Raw genomic sequence first — 13366 nt, forward strand, 5'->3', positions numbered from 1 at the left:
CGTGCTTTGTTCCGATTAAAAATTGCCATCCTATTTTTCTGGAATTTATAACTATAAATTCAAATATTATAAACTTCACAAGTAAAAACTCATCATATTTTGCACATTTCGGGTAGATTTAGAAATTTAACTTGTTACTATGGAAATTCGCAATTTAACACCTTTAAATTTCACAAGTTTTTACAAGATTAATAGGGGCAAAATGAGTTTTATCTTAACAAATACTACGCCCGCCCACCCGCCCTCTACTTTCCCAGGGGATATGTCATCTGCCAAAATCAGTCTTATCTTACCAAGTACTAGCCCCGCCCACCCGCCCTTATTTTCTCAGAGGATATACGATTTGCCAAAATCAGTCTTATCTTACCAAGTACTAGCCCCACCCACCCGCCCCCTATTTTCTCAGAGGATATGTTATTTGCCAAAATCAGCACTTGCACAGATAGGACTTTTCGTCTTTTTCCGTCCTTTCCGTCCTTTTTCGTCCTTTGTCGTCCGTTTTCGTCCTTTTTCGTCCTTATAGAAAAATAAGGATTTAGAAATTAAGCTCCACCCCTGGCTCCCGACGAATAAAAAAACACCACAACTGATATCTGTAGGGGTGGAAGGAGTCTAATTTTTGGCGTTTTTTTTCTAATATATACAGTTTTCTTTCAACAGAATGATACCTTAAACATGTTTCACATGGGAATTTCTTGTGGTTATGTTTTGGTTTCAGCACGATGAAATCCATATTTCAGAATTTTTTGGTAATTTTTTGGCAACTTTTTCAAAAGCAAAATTTTTCATCCAAAAAATTTCGGCCATTTTAAAAAAATGTTCGAAACATTTTTTCTATCTTTCGGCCTCCAGAAGTTTTCATTTTTACAGAATCACCCACTGAAATAGTGTATTTTTTTGGATTAAAAAAAAATATATGTATATAGGTTACTTTCCGACCAAATATCTTTAGTTAAATCTTCCACCGGGAGGATAGACATGCTAGATTTTTGGAATCGGCACGGCGAAATCTATATCTCAGAATTTTTTGGAAATTTTTTAGCATTTTTGTTCAAAATCAAATTCTTCCAGTTACATATAAAAATTTCAACCAATTTTCGACAGTTTTCGAAATTTAACTAAAGATATGTTCTTATAGATTTCAACCCCCAGAAGTTAGTTTCTGCCTCATTTCCTCGATAGCTGCCTCATTTTCCAGAATCGCCTACTAGGATCTTTCCAATTTTTTTGGATAAAAAAATATATATATTTTCAAACCGAATATTTTTTAATCTTGCACCGGAAACATAAACATGCTATCTTTTGGTTTCAGCACGGCCAAATCTATATTTTGGATTTTTTTGGGATTTTTTTTACAATTTGTTCAACAAGAAATTTTTTCGATCTAGAAAATTTCGGACAATTTTTGACGATTTTCTAAATTTAATCAAAGACATTTTCTAACATGTTTTAAGCTTCTCGTTGTGAAAAGAAGTCTACACATATTCAAACAAAAAGACAGAATGTAAGCCCGCCCACCCGCCCTGTCTCAATTGTGATGTTTTTTTTATTCGCCGAGAACCAAGGGGGTGGAGCTTAACTGCAAAATATTTATTTCTTTACAAGAAATTAAAAACAGTGTTGTGCAAACAATACGTATATTAAGGAAAAGAGACCAAATATAAACCCCACCCCACCCACCCACTCCATCACAATTGTGATGATTTTTTTATTCCTCGAAACTCAAAACAAAAATATGTTTAAAATGGTAAATTTATATAGGAAAATATCCATTTTGGAATAACGCTCCGCCCCTCGGTCTAACAACGAATGAAAAATTCACCACGATTGAGATGGAAACGGATGGGTGGAGCTTCTCTTTTGGTTCTCTTTTTTAATTAGTACATTTATTTTTTTTGTATAACACGATCGCTTAAGAACATATTTCACATGGTAATTTCTCGTAGAAAAATAAGTATTTTACAATTAAGCTCCGCCCTTCAGTTCACGCCGAATAAAAAAATGATCAGAATTAAGATAGGGGGGTGGGCGGGGTATATATTTTGCCTTTTTTTTCTTAATAGCTTATATTTTGTCCATTCTTTCGTAATATATGAAGTCTTCTTTTTCCAACAAGAAACTAAAAACATGTTTAACTATCTTGTCGTTGAAAGAAAACTCCATATATTAAAAAACAACGAAAATTAAGCCCCAACCATCCGCCCGAGTCCCAATTGTGATGAATTTCCTATGGTAATTTCTTGTAGAGAAATGAGGATTTTGCAACTAAACTCCGCCCTTTAGCTCACGATGAATAAAATATTCATCACAATCGAGAACGGGTGGGTGGGCGGGGTTTATATTTTGTCCATGTTTTCTTAATATACTCCTGTACTTGTGGCTTATGAATCCGCTTTGAATTTTTATCTTTGGCATCCATAATACAGGGTCATTATAAAATATTGTAGTCAACTCACCTATGAAAAACAATTGAAATTTTTCTCGTGCCGCTAATCACCAAAATGATTTCAACTCTTTTGAAATGTCACGAACGTCGAAACAAATCTATCAAATGTGTCAAAAATTGATATGCCAGGTTTGCGATTTAATTTCATTTTAAATAGACACGAAAAGACGCCAGGCCAGAGCATTAAGGGTTGCAGTGTTATCGAGCATTTGTGAACGCCACTGCAATACATTTCAGTTTCAAAAATTGTAAATTGTCAGAAAAACGTTTAAGGGCTTTGTCATGAATTACACCTTGGAAAGTCGATTGGCGTTGAACAGAATAAATCATCTGGTCTGTTTTGCAAAGAAGCAATAATTTTTCAAATAATGAAATCCAAAAAGTGAGGTTAAGTTTGTCGAAACCAATGAACACGGTAATTATTTAAAAAATTACATTTTTATAGGTACCCTGAAGGTAAAAATTGTGAAAAATCACGTAATGGACAATAGCAGAGCAAGTCTTATCACAGTTAACGAACACTATGAGTACCCAATGAGTTTTTGCAGTAAATAATTTTGCCAAAGTTGTGATCCCGCGAAAGTTCTGTTTGTAAATTGTAAGGAATCGTCAAAATATTGGTGCAGACATGGTTTGTGACTGGTGCTTTTCTCTTGAAAAAACACAACTGAAAGCCTTGATCTTCATCCCTACAATAGGTGAAAACTGCTATGTCCAAACATTACCTTCAGCTTTGCAGTTTCTAGATATCTGAAACATGCCAGATCTGCATAACAGGAATGTCAAAGAGGTTCTACCCAAAACACGCCCACATGGCCATCCTAATATCAAGATTTTTCAAAATTTCTATAACAAAAAAGATGAAAAAACCAATAAAATTTCAGGAGCATAGTGTTAAGAGTTCTGTAGATGATTATGAGATCTCTTGAAACAACAGAATGTTTAATAAAGATTTTTAATTTTCCTAATAATTACAATTATTACTAAACAGTAAGTTGAAGTAAGTTTTAAATTAAGAGAATGCAACTAACACCGAAAGAAAAATGAAAGTTACTGAAAATAAAAAACTTTATTGCAGTACCTACATACACTTTCTACATCTAATTTTGTTTATTGATCACATTCATTTACTTGAAAAAGTATCAGGCCTATGAATCGTCATCTGGAAACAGCTAACCACACACCGACCTTCATTGCGTGTGATGGTGTTTCTTCAAAAGTGTGAGTATTTTCTATACACCAAATTCTGAAGTTCTGTCAGTTGACATAATAGCCTAACAGATGAAACCAGGCTTCATCAGAAAAGAACGACAAATCGAAAATCCCGTTATCGTCCATATCAGCTTGAAACCAACTACAATACCCAACGCGGCAAGGAAAATCAGCTGGTTGCAGCTCCTGAACCAACAAAATCTTGTATGGATGCATATGTAACTTCTCTTTTACGATTTTCTGACATGGGCTGTATGGTACTCCGGACAGTAAAGATTTTTGACAAAGCTTTATTCGGACTCTGTTCCATTCTCATCCTTAAATCTTCAACAACGTCTTCACTAACTTGAGGTCTCCCCGTCGGTTTTCACTTAGAAATGCTACCAGTGTCGTTAAATCTGGCCATAATTCGCCATATAGCGTCTTCAAAGATTCTTCATCAATGACAACAGAACATTTCACTAGATACTCGTTTTTAGACGCCTCCACAGAGTACACTCCATCCCCATCCTCATTTAACACCCCATTACGGTAATAGGCATGATGATTGCGCCAAAGAACTAAAAAAATCATTTGTAACACTGACCATAGTTATTCCTCTCTGTTCATTACCTGAGATTATTCCACAATGATCTGTAGTTTTGATAAAAACTGTTTTTTGAGACACTTATTAAAGTTCTAACAAAGGGGAAGACAGCAAAAATGAAAACAAGACAAGTCAATTAACGCACAAAGTGAGGGAAAACGTACCAGTACAAACGAAAAAATTATTGACATCTGACAGAATTTGATGAAGCGTTGAAACAGTGCAGCCGCTAATGTCAACTAATGTGGCGCTAAAAATAAAAATTCCAATATTAGTGTAATCCTTTCCACAAAACTGAAAAAGGCGGCACAAAATGTCACCAAAATCATGGCCTTCTTCGACTACAATATTTTATAATGACGCTGTATATACATCCATTACAATTTTAGGAATCAGCACGACGAAATATATATTCTAGGTTTTTGCAGGAATTTTTTGGCAACTTTTTCAAAAGCAAAAATTTTTCTAAATGAAAAAATTCGGCCAATTTTCAACAATCAAAAATATTTTTTCGACCTCCAGAAGTTGATTTCGGCCTCATTTCTTCAATATCTATTACCATTATAATTTTCCAAATTTAACCGGATATTTTCTTAAAGCTCTTACCGTTTTTCCAGAATCGTTGACTAAAATATTGTAATTTTTGCATTCAAAACAAACATGAAAATTTCGGCTAATTTTTGAAAATTTTCTAAACTTAACGAAAGACATTTTCTATAAATTACGACCTCCAGAAGTTATTTTCGGGCTCATTCCTTCCGTAGTTCCTACAGCTTTTTCTCAAACGCCACTGAAATATTGTAATTTTTTGGATAAAAAAAAATATACATACATACTTATTTTCAAACCGAATGTTTTTAAATCTTGCACAAATAGGCTAAGTTTTAGGAATCAGCACGACGAAATATATATTCTAGATTTTTGCAGGAATTTTTTGGCAACTTTTTCAAAAGCAAAATTTTTCAAAATGAAAAAATTCGGCCAATTTTCAACAATCAAAAATATTTTTTCGACCTCCAGAAGTTGATTTCGGCCTCATTTCTTCAATATCTATTACCATTATAATTTTCCAAATTTAACCGGATATTTTCTTAAAGCTCTTACCGTTTTTCCAGAATCGTTGACTAAAATATTGTAATTTTTGCATTCAAAACAAACATGAAAATTTCGGCTAATTTTTGAAAATTTTCTAAACTTAACGAAAGACATTTTCTATAAATTACGACCTCCAGAAGTTATTTTCGGGCTCATTCCTTCCGTAGTTCCTACAGCTTTTTCTCAAACGCCACTGAAATATTGTAATTTTTTGGATAAAAAAAAATATACATACATACTTATTTTCAAACCGAATGTTTTTAAATCTTGCACAAATAGGCTAAGTTTTAGGAATCAGCACGACGAAATATATATTCTAGATTTTTGCAGGAATTTTTTGGCAACTTTTTCAAAAGCAAAATTTTTCAAAATGAAAAAATTCGGCCAATTTTCAACAATCAAAAATATTTTTTCGGCCTCCATAAGTTGATTTCGGCCTCATTTCTTCAATAGCTATTACCATTTTTCCAGAATCGCTTATTGAAATATTGCAATTTTTCGCATTTTCAAAATCTGAAAATTCCCGTCATTTTTTGACAATTTTCCCCCCACTTCAAATATTGCAATTTTTTTAGAGCATATTTCACATGGTAATTTCTCGTAGAAAAATAAGGATTTTACAATTACGCTCCGCCCCTCGGTTCACGCCGAATAAAAAAATGATCAGAATTGAGATAGGGGGGTGGGGGTGGTATATATTGTGCCTTTTTTTTCTTAATAGCTTATATTTTGTCCATTCTTTCGTAATATACGAAGTCTTCTTTTTCCAACAAGAAACTAAAAACATGTTTAACTATCTTGTCGTTGAAAGAAAACTCCATACATTAAAAAAAAACGAAGTTTAAGCCCCACCCACCCGCCCCAGTCACAATTGTGATGAATTTCATATGGTAATTTCTTGTAGAGAAATGAGGATTTTACACAAAACTTCGCCCTTTAGCTGACAATGAATAAAATATTTATCACAATTGAGAAGGGGTGGGTGGGCGGGTTTTATATTTTGTCCATGTTTTCTTAATAAACGAAATCTTCTTTTCCTAACAAGAAACTGAAAACATGTTTAACCATCTTGTTGTTGAAAGAAAACTCCATATATTAAAAAACAACGAAAATTCAGCCCCATCCGTCCGCCCGAGTCCCAATTGTGATGAATTGCCTATGGTAATTTCTTGTAGAGAAATGAGGATTTTGCAACTAAACTCCGCCTTTTAGCTCACGATGCAGAAAATATTCGTCACAATCGAGAAGGGGTGGGTGGGCGGGGCTTATATTTTGTCCATTTTTTCTTAATGTACGAAGTCTGTTTTTCCCAACAAGAAACCGAAAACATGTTTAACTATCTTATTGTTGAAGGAAAACTGCATATATTAAAAAAACAAAGATTAAACCCCAAAAATTGTGATGAATTTTATATGGTATTTTCTTGTAGAGAAATGAAGATTTTACAACAAAACTCCGTCCTTTAGCTGACGATGAATAAAATATTCATCACATTTGAAAAGGGGTGGGTGGGCGGGGCTTATATTTTGTCCATGTTTTCTTAATATACGAAGTCTTCTTTTCCTAACAAGAAACTGAAAACATGTTTAACTATCTTGTTGTTGAAAGAAAACTCCATATATTAAAAAACAACGAAAATTAAGCCCCATCCATCCGCCCGAGTCCCAATTGTGATGAATTTGCTATGGTAACTTCTTGTAGAGAAATGAAGATTTTGCAACTAAACTCCGCCCTTCAGCTTACGATGCAGAAAACATTCGTCACAATCGAGAAAGGGTGGGTGGGCGGGGCTTATATTTTGTGCATTTTTTCTTAATGTACGAAGTCTGTTTTTCCCAACAAGAAACTGAAAACATGTTTAACTATCTTATTGTTGAACGAAAACTTCATATACTAAAAAAAACGAAGATTAAGCCCCACCCACCCGCCCCAGTCCCAATTGTGACGAATTTTATATGGTATTTTCTTGTAGAGAAATGAGGATTTTGCACTAAACTCCGCCCTTTAGCTCACGTCCTCTTTCGTCGTTATTCGTCCTATTCGTCCTTTTTCGTCCTTTTTGTCCTTTTCGACCTTTTCGTCCTTTTTCGTCCTTTTCGAAAAATAAGGATTTAGAAATTAAGCTCCGCCCCTGGGCTCCCGACTAATAAATATACCACAACTGATATCAAGTCATCACAACTGAAAGGGGGTGGGTGGGCGGGGCTTATATTTTGGCTTTTTTTCTGAATATACATAGTCATCTATTCACGACAAAACACTAAAACATGTTAAAATAGCAAACTTTTGTAGAGAAATATTGATTTTACAATTAAATTCCGCCCCACCCACCCACCCTCTCTTTTCTTAGAGGGAGTGTCATTTGTCAAAATCAGTTTTATCTTAGCAAATACTAGCCCCGCCCACCCAACCTCTTTTTTCTTGGAAGATACGTCATCTGCCAAAATCAGTTTTATGTTAGCAGGTACTAGCCCCGCCCACCCACCCATGTTTCACATGATAATTTCTGGTAGAGAAACAAGTATTTTGCAACTAAGCTCCGCCCCTCCGGCTCACGACGAATAAAAAAACATCACGATTGAGATAGGGCGGGTGGGTGCGGCTTATATTTTGTTTTTTTTTTCTGAATATACGTGGTCTTCTGTTTACGACAAGGTGCTTAAAATGGCAAATTTTTGTAGGTGGAGTAAATTTTACAATTAAGCTTCGCCCCTCAGTCTGACAACGAAGGAAAAATTTATCACAACTGAGAGCGGGTGGGTGGGCGGGGCTTATATTTTGGCTTTTTTTCTGAATATACGTAGTCTTCTATTCACGACAAAACACTTAAAATATGTTAAAAATGGCAAACTTTTGTAGAGAAATATTGATTTTACAATTAAGCTCCGCTCCACCCTCTCTTTTTTTAGAGGAAATGTCATTTGTCAAAATCAATTTTATCTTAGCAAGTACTAGCCCCGCCCACCCGCCCTCTCTTTTCTTAGAGGGTGTCTCATTTGCCAAAATCAGTGTTATCTTAGCACCCACCCATATTTCACATGGTAATTTCTTGTAAAGAAACAAGTATTTTGCAACTAAGCTCCGCACCTCCGGCTCACGACGAATAAAAAAACATCACGATTGAGGGTGGGTGGGGCTTATATTTTGTTTTTTTTTTCTGAATATACGTAGTCTTTTGTTTACGACAAGGTGCTTAAAATGGCAAATTTTTGTAGAGTGTCGATTTTACAATTAAGCTTCGCCCCTCGGTCTGACGACGAATGAAAAATTTATCACGACTGAGATTGGGGTGGGTGGGTGGGGCTTAGTTTTTACTTTTTTCTCGGCATATATGGTTTTCTTTGAATAACAAGATAATTACTTCATTAATTTCTTCTAGATAATTTCTAAAGAGAATTTTTGTAGAGTATGACTAAGTTTTATTAATAAATCTCCTCAAGACTCTCTCGAATTAAAAAACACAAAAACACCATTATATTACATTTTTTTACAAAAACCTGGATGCCTAGGGTAAACTCAACACAGATTCATAAACTACAAGTGAAAAAACCTCTAATTTATAACGATAACTGGATTAGTTCTATATTTAAATATTCATAAAATGACTCATTACAACGTAACTGTCTATATATAAATTAACCGGCACACGACCGACCACACAGACGGTAACCGGACCTACTTTTTCACGTTCTAGGAAAATTACGTAAAATAAAAATAAAGCAGCAAATTATTCTGTCAAGTAATAACACAGACGTTCGATTGTGTTAAAAAATACTACTATTGACTAATTAAAGGCATCGATTCTCCGCCAGTCCCCAGACATTCGGCCGCAAATAGAGTAAAATTATGTAATAAGTGAACGCAAGGATAATTACTAATGCATTCGAATTAATTATACAGATTGCAGCACTACAGGCTAGATGTCTGCTTTTTTTTGGAAAAGTGGCGTGTTTTCAGTAATTTATTATTAATGATTTCTGAGTCGAGTCTGCACCGTCCTATCTTCTATCTCCTCTTTTCGCATTTTTAAATGACCAAAGCCAGGAGTGGCTGTATCAGCCCTACAATCTTGTTTGCAGAAATAAAATACCAGACGTCTCTCGACTCCTAGGCACCAACGTATACGGCTACAATTCTTGTTTGCAATTTTTCTGTCTGTTTAGTTTATGTTCTTTCCCCGTTGTTTATTTCCCTCGACGGTTCTATACGTTGTGTAGAATCCATATCTCCATTACAGATGAAATGAAATATTCCACTGGGTGTTTACATAAATGAAAATATTGATTTGATTTCAAATAAAATTGTATTTTCGTGTTACGGTTTATCCGCTTTTGATAAAATGAGATCGCCGGAGGCGGAATATCGGCTTTTAAGCATCAAGGGATATGTCAATATCTGCATTTGTGACTCGGTTTGGGTGGCGCGGAGTTCATTCACACTCCTAATGAATAATAGCGGACCGGCGTGCCCCCGGTCTCACACCACCTTAAAAGTTTCCAATTCCACGACTAATTTTTTCATATTTATTTTAATTTATATCTGGTTTATGATTAATTAACAAAAATTATTATACGGTTCAACAAAACCAAATAACTTTTAATTAACTGACGCATTACCGGTGAAACAACTTTATAAATAATAAATGTTCTCGTCTGCGATATTCTTGTTTATTCAGGGCGGTTTTATTTCTAATAAACCCAAATATATATTTTGTGCTGCTACTTTTCCTTATAAAAAAAAGGAAAGTCAAGTCCATAAAAGAACGTGGTTCTTAGAACCAGCACTCATACAATAACTCACTTGCTGATTGCCAACAAGATGTTTCTTATGTAAGGATTAACGACAAATATAGAAGTGGTGTTAACAGAAACATTGCAAAGTTAATAAAAAATAAACTCAATCTCCCACACCACCCACATGTCCTTTCTCAGACGTTGTCTAGATCAAGTGATGCAAGTCTTTACCTCAATTCCGTGCAAAAATAAAAACCAAAGCTAAATTTTAAATTTCTCATTGCGTCAGCACCCTCCTGAATAAACCGACGAATTAACTAAAACAATTCTCAGCTTGTAGGAACGAGATTGACCTTAATTGCTTCCTTTGTTGCGAAGTAGATACTCGTGTTCGTACCTACTTTCAATAGAACTTTTTCGCCAATTCGAAGAGAGTGTTTTCTTATGTACTTAACTAACTAGTAATTTTGTAATTAAGTATAATAAGCGGGTAGTCGGTAATGACGGACTTACCGCCCGATTGAGTTTCTTCGGCGGATCTCCAGCCAACAAAAGCAAAAGCTACATGTTGCCGAGAAAAATCTTTGATTAATTACCAGCTGCGAAGCTGGTGCTTTCATGGAAATGAAGGAATTTTTGCGCTTAATTTTCATGAGAGGCTGCTTGAGAAAATTGTGGAATGACGATGGCCTTTGACGGCAGATGCGCACGAAAATGGCAAAAGCTTTTCAATTATTCAATATTTTGCTTTTGAACGCTGTGGCCAAATCCGGGCGGAGCCAAACATAAAGCGCCTAGGAGTTATACTTTTATTATTTATTCCACAGCCAGCGCCGTCATAAAGTCGTAATAGAACACAAGAAATCTACGGGAAGTACGAGTGTTAAAAATTTATCGCCAATTTTCAGGAAGTGGGTATTTTATTTCCGACGCTTGTCTTATGGGACGTCAAAGGATTTGATGTAGGAGCTGGGCTTCAGTAAGTGACGGTGCTTTTTAGCAAATTCGCGCACTATGTTTCTATTTACCAGTTTTTTTTTTTTTAAAGTGTTGGTTTTCGCGCCATTTCGTCAGCGCATTGACCAATTAGATTCGATATTTAAATTTGATAAAATAATATACTCTTTGGCATCCATTATAATTTTCGAAATTTAACCGGATATTTTCTTAAAGCTACTACCATTTTTCCAGAATAGAATTTTTGCATTCAAAACAAAAATGAAAATTTCAGCTATTTTTTGAAAATTTTCTAAATTTAACGAGTCATTTTCTATAAATTACGACCTCCTGAAGTTAGTTTCGGCCTCATTTCTTCAATAGATCCTACCATTTTTCCAGAATAGCCCATTAAAATTTTGCAGTTTTTTGGATTTAAAAAAAAAATGGTTTCAAACCAAATACTTTTAACTCTTGCACCAGGAGCATAAACGGGTGATGTTTTTGGAATCAGCTCGACGAAATTTATTTCTCAGGTTTTTTTGGGAATTTTTTGGGAACTTTTACAAAAGCAAAATTTTTCAAAAATTTTTGGCCAATTTTTGACAATTTTTTAAATTTAAGCAAAGACATTTTCTTATAAATTTCGACCTCTAGAAGTTAGTTTGGCCTCATTTCTTCGATAGTTAATAGCATTTTTTCAGAATCGCCCACTCAAAATGGCAATTTTTTTGGATTTAAAAAAATATATTTTTAAACGAAATATTTTTAAACTTTACACCGGAAACATAAACGGGCTGTTTTGGTTTTAGCACGACGAAATTTATATTTTAAAAATTTTTGGGAATTTTTTCAAAAGGCAAATTTTTCGATCTATGAAAATTTCGGACAGTTTTCGACAATTTCCGAAATTTTACCAAAGACATTTTCTATAAATTACGACCTCCTGAAGTTAGTTTCGGCCTCATTTCTTCAATAGCTCCTACCATTTTTTCCAGAATACCCCAATAAAATTTTGCAGTTTTTTGGATTTAAAAAAAGTATGTATTTTCAAACCAAATGAATTTAAAATCTTGCACCAGTAGCATAAGGATCCTATTTTTGGAATTAGCACAACGAAAACTATTTCCCTGAATTTTTTGGAAATTTTTCAACAGAAAAGTTTTCCAAGCTATAGGAATTTCGGTAAATTTTGGACAATTTTCGAAATTTAACCAGACATTTTCTTATAAATTTCGACCTCTAGAAGTTAGTTTAGGCTCATTTCTTCGATAGTTAATAGCATTTTTCCAGAATCGCCTACTCAAAATGGCAATTTTTTTGGATTTAAAAACTTTACACCGGAAACATAAACGGGCTGTTTTGGTTTTATCACGACGAAATTTATATTTTAAAATTTTTTGGGAATTTTTCCAAAAGGCAAATTTTTCGATCTATGAAAATTTCGGACAGTTTTCGACAATTTTTGAAATTTAAATAAAGACATTTTTTTATAGATTTCGACCTCCAAAAGTTAGTTTCAGCTTAATTTCTTCATGGCTTATAGCATTTTTCCAGAATTGGCCATTGAAATGTTGCAATTTTTTCGATTTAAAAAATATATTTTCAAACACGCTGTTGTTAAATTTTGCACCAGGAGCATAATCACTGATCAGGTTATGTTATTGGATTCAATACGACGAAATCTTTATCTCAAAATTTTTTGGGATTTTTTTTGCAACTTTTTCAAAAGCAAAATTTTTCAATCTAAAATTTCAGCCAATTTTAAAAAAAATTCTAAATTCAATTAAAGACATTTTTTATATCTTGCGACCTCCAGAAGTTAGATTCGTCCTCATTTCTACAGAATCACCAACTGAAATAATGTATTTTTTTGGATTAAAAAATTATATGTACCTATAGCCTATAGGTATAGGTTATTTTCAGACCAAATATTTTTTATTAAATCTTCCACCGGGAGCATAAACACGCTATATTTTTGGAATCAGCACGGCGAAATCTACATTTCAGAATTTTTTGGAAATTTTTTAGCAATTTTTTTGGAGAGCAAAATTTTTCAATCTAAAAATTTCGGCCAGTTTTCGTCAATTTTCAAAATTTAACGAAAAACATTTTCTTATAAATCTCGACGTAAAAAAAATATATTTTGAAACCGAATATTTTTTAATCTTACACCGGAAACATAAACGGGCCATCTTTTGGTTTCAGTACAACGAAATCTATATCTCAGAATTTTTTGGCAATTTTTCAGTCTAAAAATTTCGGACAATTTTTAAAAATTTTCAAAATTTAATTAGAGACATTTTTTATATCTTTCAACCTCCAGAAGTTAAATTCGTCCTCATTTCTACAGAATCA

The 13366-nt window shown here is 34.0% G+C and overlaps 1 protein-coding gene and 1 long non-coding RNA gene across 2 annotated transcripts in view; one reads left to right on the forward strand and one right to left on the reverse strand.

The window, feature by feature from the left end:
* The window catches only part of LOC135125014 (uncharacterized protein), a 226340-nt gene that overhangs the window by 205794 nt on the left and 7180 nt on the right, over positions 1-13366 (forward strand). The window lies entirely within an intron of this gene.
* Positions 3497-4478, reverse strand: LOC135124740 (uncharacterized). Its single transcript, XR_010279825.1, has 2 exons — positions 4271-4478; positions 3497-4218 (listed from the first exon to the last, which is right to left on the reverse strand). It is a non-coding gene; the product is annotated as an uncharacterized LOC135124740 (long non-coding RNA).

Source organism: Zophobas morio, unplaced genomic scaffold (assembly GCF_036711695.1).
Source record: "Zophobas morio isolate AGI-343-1 ecotype UQ-CSIRO unplaced genomic scaffold, CSIRO_AGI_Zmor_V1 ptg000008l, whole genome shotgun sequence".
Classification (NCBI taxonomy): Eukaryota; Metazoa; Arthropoda; class Insecta; order Coleoptera; family Tenebrionidae; genus Zophobas; species Zophobas morio.